This window comes from Excalfactoria chinensis, chromosome 3, assembly GCF_039878825.1.
Source record: "Excalfactoria chinensis isolate bCotChi1 chromosome 3, bCotChi1.hap2, whole genome shotgun sequence".
In the NCBI taxonomy this organism is placed as follows: Eukaryota; Metazoa; Chordata; class Aves; order Galliformes; family Phasianidae; genus Excalfactoria; species Excalfactoria chinensis.
The window spans coordinates 103,881,640-103,903,704 of NC_092827.1; positions in this window are offsets into that span (position 1 = coordinate 103,881,640).

Genomic DNA, 22,065 nt, shown 5'->3' on the forward strand with positions numbered 1-22,065 from the left:
CTTTGAGAACCTTTCCTAGACTTTGGGAGGCATCATTTAATGTTACTCATGTGTACTGCCAGCTTTTGCTTTGTCCTCTGTTAGTGACCCCACGGAGGCCGCTCAGTGCTCAGCACCATGGCACACCAGGACTGCCATGCATTATTTTTCTAAACCAGGAAGACTATGACCTTTTTTTTTTTTTTTTTTTTCCTTTTTTCTTCTTTTTTTCCCTTTTCTCTTGATCCAGGGATCTTAATAATGAGGTACTACTGCTCACCAGCCCTCCTTCTTCAGCTACTAGGCCAGAACTTCTAGTTCCTATTTTGGTGTTGCTTATGATGGCATTAGAAATGCCATGATCTTAAGAAAAAGATTTTGGATGCTGTTTGGCCAGCCCAAATCCTAAAAGATGGTACATCCGACATTAGTTGTCAATATGACAGCTTTGTTATGTACTCCTAAAGCGCACTATAACAGTGTTTGCTTCTGTATAAGGATCAAGCCAGTTGCTTTTATTTGATTCTGTAAAGTTCTTTGTTATCTTAATGTGAATATAAATGTGCAAGTGAAAATATCTCTGTTTTATTAAGAGTTTCAATTAACGTGTTTAATACACAGATTTTATCATGAGAGAGGCATCACAAAGACTGAGTACAACATAATGGAAAGCCAGGTATTGTTAGGATTATTATTACTATTATTTATATATAACCATTGAAGTATTAACTGAAAACTGGGAAATTGAGTTCCTGGCCCCAAAGAGCACATAATAACATCTTTTCTGGGGGGAGACAACAATAGCAAACCAGTTCTGCTTTCTGGCACGATTAATGGGGCATACAGCGCAGACTGGAGATTCTTCATCCAGACTGGATTGCCCCATTTCCAAAGATCAAAGCAGACAAAGAATATCAGTTGCATCCATCATAGCCTGCCTTATTTATTTAGGTGCCTTTTACTCTTCCCCAAACCCTTTTTTTCTCTGCCTGTTTGTGTGAAGGGTATCCCCACATGTTAGAGCTCTGACCTGTTTATGCAATGAGGCAGCTGGAGAGTTCTCATCAGTGTGGTATAGGAATGCTTTGACAAGGGATTTAAGGACAGGACCTAAATGGGCAGCAGCTCTGCTGCAGAAGTTTCCAGGCGGTGGTGGCACTCATGAAGGCCCCCACACCCCAGCATCTGTCACAGTCATCATCCATGAGTGAACTGGAAGACAGGCATCCTTGTGATATGGCCATTTCCCATGGGGCTGGCCCCGAAAAGCACCACTTGCTGTCCTCAGGGTTCCCCTCAATCCAAGTCCTCTCATCTTTTCCAGCAGTTGTAGGTAGCTACATAATGTATAAATGCCAGCTTTATCCTCACTTCTTTCCCATCACCGTCAGTGAAGATTATTTAAGAGAATAATCTGAGATTTTTAGATGCCTTGATCTCCTGAAAGAACAAGTGCTCACATTAGCTCCAAAGCAAGCATAATTATTTCTGAAGGAGTACCCTCAATATCATATAATCAAAACTGTTAATGGTCTAAACAACACTAAAGGAAATACAGAACTGGCTCAAAATCTGGGTTTTGATATGAAAAAGCCATGGTCCTTGCCAAAGCAGAGATGAAGCTGAGAGGCTTTTCCTGTTTCCTAAGCCTGACCTCTGACGACACAAGAAAGCTACAGAAAAGATTTTCTTTCTTAACCTTCATTCCCTCATAGACTCCAGTTGCTGAGCTCAGCTGCTCTAGAAAAGAAGCTGGAGATCTGTTGTCCACCAAATGAGATCTTGGAAAATGAACTTCCCGACCACTAGAATGCACCACACACTCCACAACAAACAGCAGGAGATACATTTTCTTACCTTCAAAAATTCTGCTTGTGTTGCTCACCAGAGTTAATTTTTACCATTCCTGACTCCAGTTGCTTGGCAATGAAGTGACAGCTAAGGTAGAGAAACTGTACCACAGTCAGGTTCAAAACCTGGTCACATTTTTGGGTTTGATAGAAAGCAATTATAGAATCACAGAATCCTTAGAGATGGAAGGGACCTTTAGAGGTCATCTAGTCCAGCTCCCCTGCAATGAATGGGGACATCACAACTAGATCAGGTTTCCAGGACCTGATCCAGCCTTACCTTGAAAGTCTCCAGGGACGAGGACATAGAAATCAGGAAAATATACTAATACAACATGTTGGAAAGGAGTGCAAATTTATTATTTGCTCCCACAAAAATGATTCCGTTAAGAGAGACCCAAACCTCATGATTATGGGAACATACTTCCAAGAGAAAACACAAGCCTCTAGGGATAGCCATTGATTGACAATGAGTACAACATATGGTGAGGGTTCAGATGGGGCTACAGGGAATGTCTCATGGAAAGCACCATTTATGGTCTTCGTTTCAGTCCTGTCTGTGGGTTGTTTGAGCTCACAAATGTTTGGGTAATGAAGACTGCAAGTGACTCCCCACTCAAAAAAAGCTATTTTGCTTTCGCATGGATGAGGTTAGAAGGTTAATAAAAGAGTTAATCCCAGCCTACCCTGAAAAAGGGAACAGCTCACATGTGTAAGACTTCAAAAGCCTTTGCAGTGTGTGTGCGAATGGATGCTGTTATTTCCTGCCAGAGCAGTCCCGAAAAGCTGAGGGAGATGGTTTGTGGAGGTGGAGCTGTATTTTTAACTATGTCAGCTGGGGTGAAAATAAGAAGATTAGTGTAAAGTATTTTTGAGAGTGGACCCCAGTTCAGTAATATTCTATTTTTTTCCTCAAGAGAGCAAAAAACTTCAGTCACATAATTTATAACAAATGGCTCAGATGTCAGATGTTTTGGGGCAAGTTCGGCCCGGTTCTGTGACTAAAAAGGGGGCAGGGAGGGGGACCCGTGGGAAATGGGGAAGGGGGAAAAAGGGAAAGGGTGGGGATGGGCTTAAAAACAAAACAGCAGCAATGATCTGAGGAGGAAAGTTAATTTACTAATTATGACATAGGAATGCAAGATAACACAATATAATACAATATTATTGGAATTGGAAGCCAATAAATCAAATAAAATGAGAGTGTCCAAAACCAAAGGCCTTACTCTAATGCTGAAGGTGAGTCAGCTAGGGAGCACACACTGCAGAGATGAGCAGAAAGGGGAAAGGGGACATCTTGTGATCTGCAAGCAGTTTTATTTTTCCCTCTGAATGGAAAATGGAAATAAAAAGTCTTCCAGGATCTGTAGTTCTTCTCTTCTGAAACTGAAAAAAAAAATATTTTGTGAGAAATAGTATGCATATTTACTAAGCAGTTAGATGGGCCTGAAAATGCATAGGAGCTGGAGAGCATCCTGTCTGAAAACCAGATCTCACCTGCTTCTGGTTCCCGAATGGAGGACCACCACATACTTCTTAGCTAACTGCCTTCAGACTCCTGGATCATCAGCCTTCAGAAAGCCTCAGTTCTGTGATGCAAGTTAGAGAAATGTAACTTGCTTTTAAGCAGTGCCTGGTATTTGAACTAGGGAAAATGTGACCAAATCTCTGTTGCAGTCTTCTGCCAATGGACAGTCGTTACACTGTACTTGGCAGCGTTTTGGAAGTTTCTGAGGCATGTAGCACTTGGAGTTTTGCTTCACAGAGATGGTGCTAGTTGTGTGGATGGCAGCAGGATGGGACAAAGCCATCTTAAAATGGATGCTTAATTACAAATCAAGCCTTTCTGAGCCTCTTTTAATTTTTATTTGAATTCTAGCCATTTGTAACCACAGGAAGACTTGAGACTTTAGTCAGAGGACATGTGGCATTTTGTCCTGTGGGCATGACAAGAGGGTCTGGAAACTCCTGCTTAGTGCCTGTGGGCAGCTGTCTGTTGTGCCCAGCTGATCACTGGGCAGGCAGTTGTTCATAAGGAGAGTTGGGTGTCTGTTTTTTAGCACTATTGCAAAGGATGGAAAAATTACTTCAGGCCTTATTAGGTTTTCTGAAAAAATATGTACTATTGCTGTGGGCTACTTTTATGCCTCGATGACTCGGTGTCCCACTGCACAGGTGAGGGTCCGTACTAAGAAACAGCGTAAATGTTAAAGTCGATATCGCTTGCCAGAGAAACTGCACTGCAATTTCTTTCTTCTTCTTCCTTTTGTGCGAGGCTCCTGTGCTACCAGCTAACCATTTGCTATGAGGCATTGTGTTAAAGTTATATAGTGTATCATATTAAATTTTATAACAGTGCTTTGTGTTTTGAAAAGACTTGGGGGGGAAACAGCATCAATCAGGGAGCCACATTTGATAGACTTGGAAGGGGCCTCCTGGGTCATTTTGTCCACGACCTCTATGAAACAGGAAGGCTTCTGCAAAATACCTTTCCCATAAATGTAGCTAACCTTTCCTTAAAGACACTGAGTGATTGTGCCATAAATACCTCAAGCAGGTAAACTAGTCTGATTGACCTTACAATCAAAAAGTGTCTCCTAATGCTGTATATAAGGTACAATTTTCCTTTCTTTCAGCTGTAGCTAAGCAAGAAAAAAGGGCAAACACACAGTAATGGACAACAATACAGACTGTGCAAACAGTTTTGCTTTCACTTTACTGCCATCATCCACCATAAATCTGGATGTACCATTGATACTTGGTTTCCCAGAGTAGTATCTGCGATCCTTGTAGTATCTATCTCACTTTGTCTCTGACTTTTGGAGAGCCAACATTACAGTGTGTAGAGATAACGAAGATGTACGGGCAGCACTTTCCGATTCAGGAAGCCATTCAAAACCCTATGCCATGTAGTTTAACTATTTATTTCTATTTTCCATTTATTAAAATTTGTGGGCTGTTTCTTGTCAGGACGTTGGGAGCTAGGGGAAGCGCAAGGCTTTCCGTATCTCCATCAGAGTGTCAAAGAATAATTTACGTTCTCCACCAACAATTGTGCATGCTGAAAAATAAATACCTGGTAGTTTAGCTGATTGTTGCTGTGATAGGGATGAATTGTGTGCTGGTTATTACCCCTTACTTCTATGCCTTCAGGTCATTACATGTTAATTTCCATTTCTGTCAGGCACATGGTTATAGAAAGTGGTTGTCTCACAGAGTCATCTCATGTAAGCTTACCACTACTTAGAATCGTAGAACCAGTAAGGTTGGAAGAAACACCTAAGATCACCTAGTCCAACCACCAGCCCACCCCCACCATACCCGCTGACCACATCCTTCAGTGCCACATCGCCACGCTACTCCAAGGATGGAGACTCCACTGACTCCCTGGGCAGCTGTGCCACTGCCCCACTTCTAATATCCAACCCAAACCTCCTCTGGCACAACTTAAAGCCATTATCTGCCACCTTATCAGTATTACCTAATTCCATCTGGATGGCAGGAGAAGGTTAGTCACCCTTCAGCATATCTTTGCAGTTCCCTGGGGAAAAGCAGGACTTTAAAAACTGAACATGCAGACAATCTCGGTGTCATTGAGGCACTGTTGTCAGCTGTAAGAAAATACACCATCTTCTGTGAGCTTTTATGGTTGTCACCAGCCACTTCCTGAGTGTATGGCATCACACCAAAATGATACACCAGTATCAGGCCCAGTAAAAGCTTGTAAAAAGGTCTGGGGCAAGTACCATTGTAACTGATCCCCAACAGGCCTAGGCAGACAGCTGTTCTTTACGAGACAATTGCCATTTGAATAGTATTCACAGTTAGAACCAGAGAGGTGTATCTCAGAGTGTCTGAGGAAGGCTGCAGAGGAATTCCTTCCTGAAAAGCTTTCAAATGAAGTTTCAGAAGTAAAGACTCAGAAGAAGAAAGAAGAAGAAAATTCAGAAAGAGCTGGCGATGCTGGTGATACCCTATACCTAAGGCCTACATGCCCATGCAGACTGACAACTACTTGTCCTTCTCAGATCAGAGCTAATCCCTTCACAAAAACATTAAATAAACCCTGAACATACGGACTTATTTTTCTTAATGCCTTCTCGGTACTACTGAGTGCTATCCTTTATCTGAAGTACAAAATGTTAAAGTATTTATTTAGTATTTAATTGCATAAAAATTTGGGCTAAAATACACATCATCCAATAATTTATGAGCACAGGCTATTGAGCTCTTGACAACCCATTCTGATATTATAAAATCACAAGGAAATACAAAATATGCATGCCAAGAAAAGGAATACAGGTATGAGTAGACCCAATCTGAAAGCCACATAACCTTTGCTTACAGAGAATCTTACTCGGGTGCTTCATTCACATGAGAAAATTAGTCTATTCCCTTCATGCTGACCTGATTAAGACCCACGTAGGCCCCGTTTTCCTCTTGGTGCCCCTCTACCTCTTAGATTGTAAGTAATATTTATTTTTGAATCTTTTTCTGGGGGGAGGTGGAGGGTGTTTGGTGGTGGAGAGTGAAGACAAAGAAAGCTCTTCTTTGTTCTTTTATTCTTACCTTTTTTAGGGAGAGATTTTGGATTTTATTTCTTTTTTAGCATAGATGAGTTCTGACCCATAATAGTACTGTTAGATATGCATGAAAACAAAGGTGCAGTTCTATAAGAACATAATATGAGATACTGATACATCTTTTGTGATCCTGCTCAGTGCCCAAATGCCAATCAAAAGTAGATATTGGGCTTGATCTTACAAATGATTTAGTTACCTACAACAGAATACGCCACATCATTTAATTTAAATTTGCAGCATGCTCAGTTTAATTAATGCTGTGCAGTGCCTAGAAAAATCCTGATTTCTTAATGTGATATAATGCATGCATGCTGAGACCTTTTTTTAACTACTTTCTCACTTTGAAACCATAACGGTTAGGTACTGCCATTAAACGGGGGAAGAAAGTCATGCTTACTTTATCATTTTGAAACTTTCATTCAGCACCCCAAAATATGATTCGAATGACAGGTTTGTTTTAAAAAAAAATTAAAAAAGCAGGGTGGGGGAAAGTCAGAGATTTAATTTTCCCTTGACACAGCATGTTGCCTGAATAGCCAGGCAGCTATTCGTAAATTATGTGCATTTCATTCCAAGGAGCTGTGAGCATTTTGAATGGGCTGTTGTTAAATACAGTACACAAGCATAAATACTCGAGGGAACTGCTAACTGAAAATTTGGCATGAGCAGAAATCTGATATCTATCGTGGTAGTATCTCTATGAGCACATAATAGCAGTGCATACTAGTTGTTTGGGAGTGCTAAGTGAGAAGTTCTGGTGTTCTGGGGTGAGAACTATTACACTCATGAAGATCTTAAGTGATTATAATAAGCATTAGTATTTGAGTGCTGTGGTTTCAGAAGGGACAAGAATGGTCCCATGTCATCTTTGAACCTATGATGCTGGACTGGGAGGGGGTCTCATTTTTGGAGTGGAACCCAAGAGACTGAATGCATGATAAAGAAATGTATTTATTATACATAGCTGATGCATGGGGGATTCACATCTGTGTCAAGAATATTAGGTAACAAAAAGGCAACGTGGACTTGGCAGAAAGAGTTGGGAAAAAAGTCCTCTAAGATCAGTAGCTTTATTGCCAATATTTCAGGGATCTTGGCTGTTTTTTCCCTACTTAAAAGATTTGAATTGTGAAGGAAAAAAAAGAGAGAACAAAAAACACTTTGCAAAGTATCAGTTTCAACCCAAATATATTTATAAAAGCTCCATTTATAGACCTGTTGATAGTAAAGCAAATTCTCAAGTCCTCCAAATAAATCTATTCCTAGATATGCTTCAACTTCTATATTCTCATCTGACACCTGACAATTCAACCTTAGCAGTAATTGGTCCTGCCTTTGAACCTGTGCAAACTCTGCATAGGCAGGATGGACAATTTATTGATATAGATTGATTTGTGTAAGAAGCATATGGGATAGATGTTTTGCCAGGTGTCACATACAGTATGTGCTGCACTCCTCAAAAGCATCCATAGGTGATGAGGCAAGATTCTAGAGTATGCGGAGGTGATGTTCAGCAAGCACCTGCAAACAAAGTCATCCTAGTGTGCAATACCACTGAATTATTAACCAAGAAAGAGCAGCCAGCTTAACTGGCCAAATTGGAACATCAAGGATGTGATGACAAGGCTTTTCAGTGGAAAGCCACTCTGAATTATGTGCTAACAACCATCTCCACACGCAGAAAACCAAAGGGTTATTCTAGTGCGGGTCGACCAACCCATTGATCTCTTGCTGTTTTCAGTGTTAAGCTTTGAGAAGGGGCTGGAGGAATGAATGGCTGTTGAAACAAATGGTCAGGCATTTCCAGGCTCTCCACTGTGCTTTTGAGTGTTATGGCTGTTCAAGACCATCATCAGACAGGGCAGTGAGCTTGCTGGGAATTAAACCGTTTCTGAACTGGCTGTTCATTTTGTCACAAAAATTGCCATTGATATTAATATGTCTGAGTCCTAGTGAGAACCTAAAAATATAAATAAAGGGGATGTGTGGGACAAAAGGTGATGAAAACAAGATGGCACTTGAGGGAATGCACTGGTCTCACTACTGTGGATAGTGATTAAGCTGTGAGGCAGAGGGCTGTCCCGCTCGTGTACGAGTTTGGCTGGGGAAATAACCCTCCTCCCTCTGCTTTGCTTCCTTCATCTATAATGAGGGAAAGAATAACTTTGCAGCATATTTTACATTGGCATTGCATGCTAACTTCATTACAGTTTGCAACAGCCTATGCAGTCCTCAGAGGAAAGGAATAATAACAACAACAACAACAAAAAAAGATAATTACCAAGCGCATCGTTTTCATCGGTAATCTTCATTTCAGGATTCACTATTTCTGATGTCAATATTTTATAATGGAAGAATGAGATATGCTAAGTTTCTGTTTGATGGAAGTAAATTCAGATTTAATATTGCCGAGGAGCTGAATTTTTAATAGAGGAGCTGTATGCAGATATTCCCTGCTCGCTGCTCCTGCTGCGCCACTGTACCGGTTCAGCAACATTCCTGTGACCAGGCAGGAAAATGGAAAGAAGCTGCTCTGAATTTTCAGTGGGGTGACAGTACTTCGTCATTTAGCTCTGTCACGATAATTGGGAGTGTCACACATTGAAACAACGCGACACACCCCCAGTAAATGAAGAGTTTTCAAAGTGATGTACAACCCCTGTCAACTGCCGAAGCTTTTATTTGTTCATGGAGCGAGGCAGCATTTCCATCAGAAAAGCTGCAGTGAATAGATATAAAGTTTGTTGTAAATTGATTTCCGCTGTGTTTTTATGAAATCGGATATATTGCATGAACAATGGGAAAATATCCTTTCTTAACGCATGCTCCTGCCTTCCAACCTGCTGAGTACTTTCCACAAACTCTTTAGGAATTTACCTCTTTTCATTAAATTGGGTTGGATCTCATTAATAAAAGAATGGTATAATGGAAAAGAGTTTCTAAAATTATACTGTAACCTAGAATTGCAAGATTCAGCTTTCCCTGCCTGAAGAAAAAAAAATTCTGAAGCATTAAACTTACTTTATCAAGCATTGCACCTGACATGCTCTCATAAATTTTACATACATTTTAACTTATTTTAATATTATGCAGGCTCGGCTTAAAATATTCTCATGAAGTAACTAAAATGAAGCTGCTCAGCCATAAATTACAGCTAAAAAAATACTTGTTCCCCCCGCCCCATCGATATTTCTTTACTTAAAAATCATGTGTTGTATGTAAGTTAAATTTTCCCTTGCTGAAGTGCTTTGTAGGTCTTCATAGGCCTACCAAAGACCCAGCGAGCCATATTTCTGTAGGGTTAAATATATTTCCGTTGCTTTTCTAACAGTATCTTGTCTAAAAGTAGATGATAATAACTCCTTGCATGCTGCTCTTCAGCTAAGCCCAGGGCCCAAGACTAAGTATGCGGCCATGTATTTTTTTAGGAGCAGCTCCACCCATCAGAAGGGCAAACAAGGGGACAGACTGAGGCTCTGGGGCAATCCTCTTGTAGCACGCTGAAGGATCCTCCTTTGACTTGGGTATTTTTGGGTCAGTATCGTCATCCAGCAGGTACAACGTCTTTGGAAATTAATCACAAAGCTCCATTTGTATCTCAGCTTAAGCTATTTCAAAGTTGCAGCTAAATTACACAAACATTTGCCTATCTAGACATAACAGAACTGTTATGAAATACTGTCAGCTTGCTGCCATTTAGCCTGAACACACACTGCATGCGTCTGTAGGGCCATACTTGGGCAGCTCTGCAGCATGCACCCCGTCCCAGACACTGGAGTGATTATGTCTGAATACTCCTTATCTGATTTAAAAGCTGACAATGCTACAAATCTATGTTTGCGAGGCTCTGCTGCTGCACTGTGAAGCCAGTATTTATTTTGCTTCTGCAAGTTAGTTTTCCTTGAGAAGCAGCAGGGGCCTTCTTCAATGAGCTGAAAAATGTGTATTGTATGATGGTCTGTGGAGAGTTTGTACTGTAGTTCAGTGGGCAAATGTGAACCTGGAGGTTGACTTTTCATTTAAACATTTAGTTTACATCTTCACTTGCCAAAAATACTAATGTCTTGACTTCAGCAAACTGAATTCAGCACATTTTTTTCCCCCAGTGAAATAATTACAGCCAAAACATTCTGTGGATATTTACTCTTCCTTCTCAAAGGTGGATTTTTGGACACGAACATTTGATTTGAGGTCTGAATTGTCAGCATCTGCTCACCTGACACTTCCCTGTTGGTTTATATTGGAAAGCAGGAGTAGTTACTTTTCTTGTGTTTATTGTGTTACTCTCAGACCTTTGATCAAGACATCTTGGGTAACAGCAAAGTTGCCTGTTTATTTTGAAAAAGAACTTGAAGGATGTGGGTTCTATCAAAGAATCTAAGGAGACAGTTAATGTAATTGAGAAGCACAAGGGCATTTATGGAAGTGCATCTGAATGTCCCCTTCACATGTAATTGCACCGGGTATTCTGCATTAATATGCAGTTCCTGTCCAAGAAAAGAAAAGTAAAAAAGCTTATTTTTAGGTAGAAGCCCTCGGTGGGCAGTAAATTACCCATAATATCCCCCAAACTAGCAATTAGCCCTGTTTGCTGACTACCTGAATTGTTTCACAGTAGTTCAGCACAGTCCTACCAGTTATCACCATACTTATCATCAGAGACTCAGCGTATAATTCCCGCAGCTTTGCATTCTGTATGTCTAAGGTCAACCATCATAACAAATACATTTTATTCGCTTCTTTTGGCCCTTCATAGCTGTTTTATCAGCATTCAATATGTGAAGGTAGCTGATACTGCCATCCAAATCAGATGAATATGCTTAAAACTAAAGAATTTGAAGACAGAAAGCAATTAGGAAGAGTAGGTATAAAATTTGGTACTTATTAGCATTAGCATTGATTCCAGTATTAGCAGATTGTCTGAAACACCTGTTCTTTTCAGAAGTTCTGACACCGGAAGGCATTTTTCAACACAAGACTGTAACCAAGGGCCATAAAACTAGAAAATATGCAAACAGAAACTTTGGGCAATTTTTCTTTTCCCTCCTTAATACTGTTGAGAAGTTCTCATTTTCTGAAATACGAGTGCTTCACCAAAGTGGCAACTCAGTTGTGAAAGCAACAGCAGTATTGCCTGTTGTAGTGGTGGAAACGATCCTGGGCCTAGATGTGAACACAAATACAAGCACACATCCCGACAGCATCATTTTTAATGAACAAGCCTTGGATTTACCAACCGAAAACACCAAGTGAAAAGGAAACAAAATGAACACTGGAAACAGAATACAGACATGTTGGGACTCGGAGCACTGAATTCTTATTTTTAAGCACTGTGCGCTGCTTTCTGAATAGTGCTTTAATTTACATGCTATTTCTCAGGCAAAACTGAACTAAATTAATACACACTGTTACCACCACTCAAATCCTATTTCCACTGCTGGTTCTGGCATCACGCTAGAGTGACATGGTCCTCAGGTCTGATGGTGTGGATCTGACTCAAACAAGCAATGAAGAAAATGAAACAGGAATTCATGCTAAGTGGAAAGCTTGAAGACTGTACTTCTTGCTTGCAAACATACACTGAGAGGCAGAAAATGGAGTGGCTTAGCTTGGCTCTAGCCAGAGCGCTTCGGCTTCTTGTTTCATGATCAGGAACATCAGTTCTGTGGATAGACTAACTGCCTACTCCTTACCTCTGAGAGACTCTCAAAAGAACAAACCATCTGCTAAAGGACAAGCTATCACTCTGATTTTTCTGTTCTTGTGAGGACAGATTAATTTAAAGTGCACACTGCACAGCTGCAGTTTGGTAGAAGGAAACAAACCAGAGTTGCCCTGCCGTGCTATGCCTAGGCAGACTGCAGGAAAATGAAGGCACAAAACTTGAAATAAAGTAAGAGAATAATTTCCTTCTCAGTTTCAGTTTAAGTCTGGACACCAAGACAGGAGGAGTCGTGTGACCAACTTTACAACCCCCAAAGTCATCCCTAATGGATTGCTGCTGCTCCACATGTCTCCCGTTTCAGTGGTAGCTCCTCCAGTAGAGAGTCCACAGGCACTGGGTGCCCAGTTACTGGCTGAGTGAGGCAGAGACTGCAGCACGCCTTGAGCTTATTCAGCTGTCTTCATAGATCACTGAGGGAGAAAAATGGCCATCTTGGTGGGGACAGTGCCAGCAGGCACTTCTTGGAAAGCACAGAGTGTATATCTTTTATTCCCAGAGTAGAAAAATAGCTTTTGAGCTGAACGTTGTTTCCACCAGTATCAAACCGGACCCTGACTAAGAAAAATACTAATAAGCTGATCATAAATTAGCAGCCCTCTTCGTTGTGTGCGGGCATGCATATACCTGGCCAAGGCAGACATGGGTAGATTGATTAAACAACAAAGATCACCTTGTTTTCTGAGCTAAAAGCTCCTGCTGTTTCTTGGCAGACCAGGCATGTCAGGCCTGTAATAACCACTTGCTACCTTGCTTCAGCCCACTCTAAACCCAGAGCAGCATTAACATCTTAGGTTAAATCTGTCTGGAAATTGCTTTCTGGAGGGGAAAAATGAAAGGAGGCAACTGAATACCACACCCAGTGTGGATTTATTTATTGATTTCACGGTAACTCTCTTTAAGGAACTCCAAATGACTCCCCATCCTCAACAGAAAACTCTGTATTTCAAACACTTTCTGTTGAAAAGCAGAGCTGAAGAGCTGTTCAAAATGAAGTGTTAAAGAATAGCAGCTCTTCAGCTGAAGGTAAATTATTTGATCTGGCAGAGGCTGCAGTTTGTGTTTGCTTTTTGGTTTTACTTTGGAGGAGGCTTCTCTGTGCACGTCTTACCGTGAATCCACACGCCCAGCACAGTAGGGCTGCACTACCTGGGGCAAGGCCAGCTGACAGAGACATCGCTCCCATAACAACTGAGCTGGCAGAGCATTCCCCAGCCATCATCTGGAGCAACCGCACACACTTGGATGTGGGAAGGCTGCTGCATTTACAGCCTGATGGGGTTGGTGTTGGAACACGAGAACTGAACTTTAAAAAGACTTTGTGAAAGTGGTTACTGTTTGCTGACATGGTTATACTAAAATTGACTTTTCCTCTTGATGTCCTGGTAGAAACACAGACTTAACACTATTTTGTGGCAGCTCTTCTTTCTGCTGAATCAACTAACAAGGTAGCTCCAGCTTTCAGAGGATGCTTGTTTTCAACATGGAAAAGTAAAGGTGTCAAAGAAAGCCTTTCACTTATAGTTTGCTCTGTTTTGTGTTGGTATGATTTATTTGATTGAAGCAACCCTCTCTGACCCTGTATTTATGATGTACAGTGCACGTGCTCTAAAATCCACATTCAGTGTAAACTCTACTCAGTGCTGCTGGTTCAGATTGGAAGCTCAGTGTGGATGTTCGAAAGACTTTCACCAGCCTGTTTAGTTGTTTTTTTTTCAGAATGCAAGCAACTGATTCAGGATCTGGACATCAGATTTTCAATTAGCCAAATATTTGTAGCTTACTCTGAAAAGCTGTCTGTCAAAAAGAGCAGGACTACAGTGATGATATTTGGCTTGGGATTAATTTTAGATGAAGTTTTAGGACCAGGCTAGACTGTAGACTTCCAACATTCTGGCCAGTAACTGTATGGAATCACATACTGCCAAATTTCTGTCACCTTGGGCTGCATTAGCATGAGAAAATAGATTCCTTTGGCTTTGTCGCTTGCTGCCAAATAAACCATTGGGCAAGTTTGCCAGTCATCTCTTTTGGCCAGTCATCTCTAGCTGCCTCCTGCTCTCAACTTTAAATGGATCTGAATAGGATTTATTTAGGTTTAGGGTTTTTTTTATTACAGGTCTTAAGTAAGTACCAGAGTGGAGGTTCCTGTTTACAACGGTGAACATTTAGTCTGTGAACTACTCTTAAAGGACCTGAGAACATTGGTTGACCAAGTACACAGAAGAATAAGTAAATATTTTATATAATTAAGCCCTTAATTGGGAATTTTATATTTAAAAAAATAGAAAAGAGAAAAAAAAAGCTTCTATACTAAATATTACTTGTGCAGCATTCAAGCAGGCAAAGGGTTGTATTCACCTTCTCCAGCTATCCTAATAGCTATTTTAATAGCTAGGGACATAACAAATACAATTCTTGATATGGTGATTGAATCAGATTACTTTAAATTATTTTCAGGGAAAAAAAAGTCTGGATGAATGAATAACATGGATAACTAGAAGGTAATTTTTCTTGAATGAAGAATCTTTCATTAGTCATATTCATTCAATCAGGGGAAAAAAACACTGCCATGTAACAAGCATATGTGTGGAGCACATCTTTTGTCTACAGTGCAAATACTGTGTTTTACCTTTGAACTATCTACGTAGGGGAAAAAAAAAAAATCATCTTTCCTCTGCAAATGATTTTGGGAGTAATTATGAATAATGGAAAAGAAAATTCACAGTCTGCTCGTGAACAGTGTGAAAAATTTCACATCCCCTTTTTTTCAAGGTACTAATTCATTATAAATTATTCACATTTTTTGGTTGGCAATAGTCACTGAGCATAAACAATTACAGTAAGGGCAGTAAGAGTCCAGACTAGGTAGAATACAGTAAGGCAATCAAACTTTTGGAAAGACAGCTGGGAAAATAGAGATCATGCTGTGATCTATTCTGCACTGGTGAAAAGAGCACTGTAAATGTTTATTTACTTTTTTGTACCCATTGGCTTCTTAAATAAAAAAAGCTGATAGTATTTAAGAGCTCTGACTGTGCCAAGCTGTTCCCCTCTTCTCCTCCCTAACTGCTGAAGCTGAATGCCTGTCTCGGGTTCTCCTCATTACTGCTGAATGCACGGGAGGTGGATGAGCTCTGCATCTGCAGCCTGCAAGGGTGTGGGACAGAAAGAGTTAGTATCATTATAATGAGATAGAAATGGGAAATCCTGTATTAGCTTCCCTGTGCAGTGTGATGCCCGCTGACATCGCTACGAGCCCTTTCTTTGAATGCCAAAGCTATGAGTAGGGTTTTAGCAAGGCATCACTTGATAAAGCAAAAATACTTCTAATTTTTTACAGCAACACAATGATTAGTACACATTATTTTTTCCTATTTCTGAATCTCACCGTAGTGAAAATCTGTATCATCATGACTGAATTTGGGAGAGTGACTGCAGGAGAAAAATGGTTCAGCCATTCACAGACAACTTTTCATCAGAATAGAAAATAAAAGTCCCCTTCTTACGCACAATACGAGAAAAGAACATGATGGAGCCATAAATACAGAGCCCCGAGGTGTCTTGTTCAGCATTAAATGCACTCATTGGCCACATCCAAACTGTTTCCAAACTTCTCACATGTTTAGACTGAGAAGCAAACATATACATACAAGATTCTGAGCAATGAAAGCATCTTTCTGTCATGAAACAAGTTACTCTGAGAATTGCTGTGAATGTTTTTCAGGTAGTGATTTAAAGGAATCAAACTGATGAGAGAGAATTAACTAGGTAAATGAGTAATGTGCAACTTCAGGTTTGAGGCAGGAGCAGCTGAAAACCCACACAAAAGGCACTTCCATTTGCCAGGTACAGGCAAAAGAGGCCCAGCAGAGCTAAATCAAGGCTTTCAGACTGCAATTTGAGTTCAATCTGTGGTACTACAGGACAGCAAATGTGAATTATGCAACTGATTTCCAGAGGTATGCAAATATACCACGGTACCCAATAAAGTCAGAGAGTGCAGAGGAGCACATAGGGAAAGAAAGGAAATAAAAATCCCACATGATGGCATCAAGCATCAAAGGCTGCTGTTGCCAAAGGTGTCTTGGATAAGCTTTGCTTTGAGTCTACATACATATAGTGGTTGGGTTAATAAAAATGAAAAAAATGCCTGTCAAAAGTCTTATTCTAGATTAAAATTAAGCAGCATTTTGGAGTTATATGGTTTCCTGCTATTGGAGTCTCAAAAATTCTTTCTGTCCAGTGATAACTTCTACGTAAAGAGCAGTGTTTAAAACCAGAGATTTTCACAGGCTGGGGCTGGCTGGCTGCGTGAATGTGAGTGCTAGGTCTCTCGAGGCTCGTCCTGCACTGGATTAGAGGAAGTCATGCCCAGGTCAGTGCAGCTAGAAGGATAGCTTGATAAGGCAAGAGGGAGTGAATGTGCAGATGGGAGGGGAGATACTGTGATTCATTACTGATCCTAAAAGTTTGCTCCTTCACTTTACCAGAAAAGAAAAAAAACAAAAGAACACGAAAAGGTAGAAGCAGCAAAATTTCATTCAAAGATATATTCAAAGTAATGTTTTCCTATATTAATTATTAATGTTTTGAAATCAAGATGGTTCTTCTATTTTATTTTATTTTTTTTTTTTTTTCCAACTCAGAAACAAACTGAAGATTTTTATTTTTTCCCAATATTACTTTGAAAGTTATAAAGTTATGCTCTCAGCCTGGGGGCAGATAGATGAAAAATGGTTTCACTCTGGCTGCTATGATTTTACTCAGGCATCTGTGGTGCCAGGCTCTGGCAGAGGAGGAGATCAGAAATGGGTTTGCAAACAGGCAAAGCAGTGCATTGCAGTCACTCACTAAGAATACCTTGCTAAATGCGCCTCAGGGTTGGCCAGTTACAATGGTGGCAGTACCACAATTTTAAGATGACAATGCTATTGCAAACCAGTCATCATATGCTTGAGTTACCGGCGCAAGCAGTGGATTTAGAATATCATGAAAATACATGTGTTGTGAAGTGCTGTGAATTATACCAAATAATTCTGAATATCTCTTCTGCTACTCTAATGAATCAAAGCTGGGCTTACCACATTATCTGCAATCGCCACAGAGAAAATGGATTTCTGTGTACATAATTTCTGTATAAATAGTGCATCCCCAGCACATTCTTGTATAAGAAGTGTCTGATTGTGTAATAATTATATTAATAAAGAGAGAGATGTCCACCTTGCATGTTGCCCAATTAAAGCATACAGCGCATGAGGCCAAAGGTCTTCCAAGCTGGAAAAGTCAGCAGGGAGGTGTATAGCAGTCCAGACCATGCTCTTGCCTCAGTTCCTCTGGCCATGAATCCAGAATCTGGAGCCCTCTTCAAAGAAATGGGTCTTGGGAAGAGCACAGCCTCCATTGTTTTATGGGCTTTTTGAAGAAATCAAGCAGGTTGTGACTCCAGCACAGAGGCACAACTTAATGGTTTGGGTGAAGCTTCAACTCCTGAGTAATTCACACTGATCATCACTTCTGGCTTTGTTGGGTAAGATTTTCACTGCTGTAGGGACCAGACCCAAATTCTACCACGTGCTGTGGGTACCTGAGCACTCATGGAAAGCAGTAAGCTGGAAGAACATGCTTCATGGGGTGGCTGGATCTTATGTTTTATGGCCTGAAGTAGGATCCCAACCCAAACCATTTTGCTGGTTTCTAATGTTGAGAGGCAGAACATGAAGACCATATAACTCATGGTGAGGAATGTATATGAAAAGAGAATATGGGCAAAGCCTGTGATGGGCCCGAGACTCAAGAGCTGTATTGCTCTTAATTAAGGCTAATGGCTTAATACCAGTAATAAGCACCTTCAGATTTAACAGTCTGCACTCAGCTTGTTGAATTTCCTTTGCAGAGATGGCCCAGATGAAATAAAACAAGGTGAATATAAACAAGGATACCGGAATTACACATTGCCAACAGCACTGGCATAAAGCAGTAGGGTTATGGGTGCTTTGGTTCCCTGGAAGCAATAATTTGTCACCCAAAAAGAACTTCTGGTTGTTGACAAAAACTGATGAGCTATTTTCTTTACCTTTAGTGCAGAATTGGGTGACCAGGACAACACCATGTGCTGACCACGCAACACATCTGCTGCCACTTCCCAGGCATATGGCAGCCCCGGCACATGCATGCTAATGCACTGCTCAGATGGTTGTTTCCGGAGGATAACTGCAGGCACTGCCCTGAGAGCCCAGAATGGGCCACTTCAGGGAATGAGCCCACGTCTCTGAGTACAGCCACTTATTCTCTTCTCAGGACTGCAGAAAGGCAAATGTCCCTGGTTAAGGTCTTGGAAATAAGGTAAAATTGGGCACAGCACCATTGAAACCTCCCCTAAGACAGGACCAAATACTGGACTATCTGACTGGAAACAAATGACTGGCAACACAGCCTTCCTTAGCAGGACCCCTTCTTTCAAAGTACCTTGGGAAACATTTGCTGCTCACAGAAGGAGAGCTGGGAAAATAAACATGGAGTGGTCTGCAGGGATGCTGGTGAAACAAACATGTCAAAGCACAACCAAAGACACTGACTGCTCTGAAGAACATTTGGCAGGTGGTTTACAGTGCTGCAGACTGAGACAGCTCATTGCTGGTTCTCCTGATGGCAACAAGGATGGCAGAGGGGCTACTGCTCATCCCACAGCAAAGGGAAAGAAATTAGTAGGCATACATTAAGCGTGTGACTGTCTTATGACAACACCTGATCTGCTTTCAGATGAAAGGAGGAGTTTGCTGCTGGCATATATCAGGTGGGTGCTGCAGGGTAAATAGAAGTTGCTTCGTTTGGAAGCCAAAATGTAGAATCAGTGCCAACTTCAGATGATCCAAGTGTGATCTTCTACCTCAAATACCTTGCAAAAGTTACCTCATAGTTACAGGGCACATAGCCCCCGTGCCCTGGACACACACTCAGCATGGTTCATTTGCAACAGCCATGATCTAAACAGATACCCAAAACCTAAACACACCTTTAAGCGCTATTCTGAGTCTTCATGAAAGCATAGAAAAATAAATTCAGTTAAAGTACCATTTTATTTCTTTCAAATCTGATTTTTCCCCCCTCAGAGTCCTGAATGCAATACATCACTTAAAAATATTTCCTTCTTCATGTAGAATATTTTAATATTAAGGTAGGTATTTTTATATTTCCACAAATTAAATGCACTGTGGCTGAAGTCTTGACAGTAGCTGTAATTTGCACATAAAAAGGTAGAACAATTTCAGTTTTGACAGTGCAAGCTTTTCATTTGTTAATAAAGGCGATCCTTTCTCACTTGTGAACGTATTCTTCAAATAAGACAATGCAGTTTGTAACAAAAAAAAAACAACAAACCCAACACGGAAACAACAACCAGCATCTCGCTGGTGTGGAGAATAAGCTCGTGAGCCACAGTTATTAAAGGAATTCAAATTCAGAACACAAGAATGAAACATTCACAACTGAGCTGTAGTAGTAATAGAACAAGGATTAGAGGAAGATACATGGTCCTGCACGTTCTCTAAACTCACTGTTACTGATGCAGTCTACCTTTGACAGCATGGATGAAATTCATTGCTAGAAGGTATCTGATAGAAACTGAAACCATGGGGGGAGGGGAATCTGCTTGTCTTTCTGTCTGTTTTTGGTGAAACTGACATAGATTTTCCTCACACAATTAAAATAAAAGATCAGCATAAGAATGCCTAAGATGCTTGTATTGAAACCCAAGTGCCACAAAAATCATAAAGGGAGACGGGCCATGCTTTCAGACTAACCTCCTCTATGCCTGTGTCAGTGTTCTCTCCTGAGAGATCACGAGGGAGAAGAGTGAACAGCTATGAAGCAGTTGGAGCACAGCAAGAAAACCAAATAAAGTAAGACGTGGAATTCTGATCCCAGATCAAGCAAAGAATCCAAAACTTCTACCCACGTCACAGCCAAAAGCTGCAGCATGCAAGCACAGCTGAAGGCACCCAGGATATGATTAAGCACATAGAAAGGTCAAGAAGCACCTGTCACAGGCCTGCCAAGTTCTTAGTTTCTACATTTTAAGCAATACTTTGCCCTGGCATCAGAAGTTGACCAACACTCCCCAGGCGAGATGTGTCCAAAGTGTTTGAGGTGCACAGCAGCCATTGGTGGTATTACAGGTCAACCTCTTTCAACTCTGAGTTTAAGACCTATACATTTGAATACATTTCATCATTTTTCCACTTGTCTGATGTACTGTTGCCTTGTCGGCCCATCCAGCTTCCACCTTAATTTTGACTACGTTCCGCTTCTCAAATGCAATCATCTGGTATAACATATAGTTTTTTGTTTTGTATTGACACCTGAACGATCAGAGTCCTTTTGCCTTTCTTCCTTTTTTTTTCCTTTTACTTAAATCAGCTGCTTCCAGGTTCAGTGCACAGGCTCATAACAGGCAAATCACATCCCACTTGAGAAAAGCAGCAAAAGTGAGAGATTGCTGGTTTTAACATTAGTCAACATTTAGGGTGAAATGAAAGGGGGGAAAAAAAAAGGCATCCAGCATTTTCAATGAGATTACCACTAGTTACTGCCAGGACTTTGTTCCTTTCACAGTGCTTTGCTTATAGCCTCTGAAATGGTTATTAGAAAATATAACCTCCATTTCAGTGCAATCAAGATGCCAGGCTCAGCTGCCCTGGCTGGGTGACCCATGGGTCATGGCACCAGGCATTTCCTGAGGACATGGCTGCACATGGCAGAGCAAATTCATCCTGGTGTAGAAGGAGGAGCATCTAAAGCTCACTTACATAATCTCTGGGCCCTATTATTGACAACAAAAATAATTGGTGTCACAGACAGTTTAGTGGTGCAGCCACCAACGGGAGTGGGAATTAACAGTTAAATTCTATGTCTTAATGACATTCTGCTGTAATTCCACAAACTCCGGTGGGTTTGGTGCTGGGAAGAGATTTCCCTTTCATGGGGTTCAGTGCTTTTGCTATCTCTATCTCTGAACAGTTCTTTATGATCACAACTCACAATACTAACAAGTTAAGCATAAGTTAAGTCCCACTTTTTTTTTTTTCTTTTCTCATTTTGAATTAGGAAATAAAGTATTTTCATACATTGAACATATGAAATATACTTACAAAAACATTAATGGCAAAGCTATGGCCCCAAAAATTCAGAAGAATCTCAGCCCAGATTGCTCTACAGCCAAAGCTGCATCCCAAGGCTTTCTTTCCTGGCCTTGTCTCAAAGGACATCTTTCAGGCTTGCTCTCTCTCACTAACACTCACCCTTCCCATGCTAGAAATAAATTTAACAGCACTAATGTGATCTCCACCTGGCTGCCATCTCCTCCACATATTTGATCCTACCCCTGAACTCTATCCCCCTTGAAATAAAAGATGGCCACCACCCCATGGACCAACTGACCTGGAAACACTGCTCAGAGATATATAAGCAGTGGAGCAGCCATGCCAAAGGAAACTCACAAATCACACACTCTGGGCAATGGGACAACTGGCAGAAAGACAAAAATAAAACAACTGCCTCTCTACCTTTCATAGCCTTCCTCAGCCGACACCACTGCAGTCTGCTGCTGAAATGCATCTGCTTTGGCTAAGCCTGCAGTTTCTCCAACCAACCTCTTCCCACAGTCCCTCAGAGCAGAAGGAAGTGGGGCAGCTGAGACTGTGACATTGCTACAAGGCAAAGCTCAATGAAGACCCAAGGACAGAAGCAGGCATGGGGAGCAGGCAGACATTTCAGGTGGCAGACCTGAGCACATCCTACTTGGGCAGCCCCTTGCAGCAGAGGAGCACTTTTGGGTAGGAAGGAGTCACTTTGGCACTTGAAATAAAGACAGAAGTTCTCAGGCACAGCAGCTGGTGTTTGATCATTCAATTTTTCACAAACTACAGGTGCC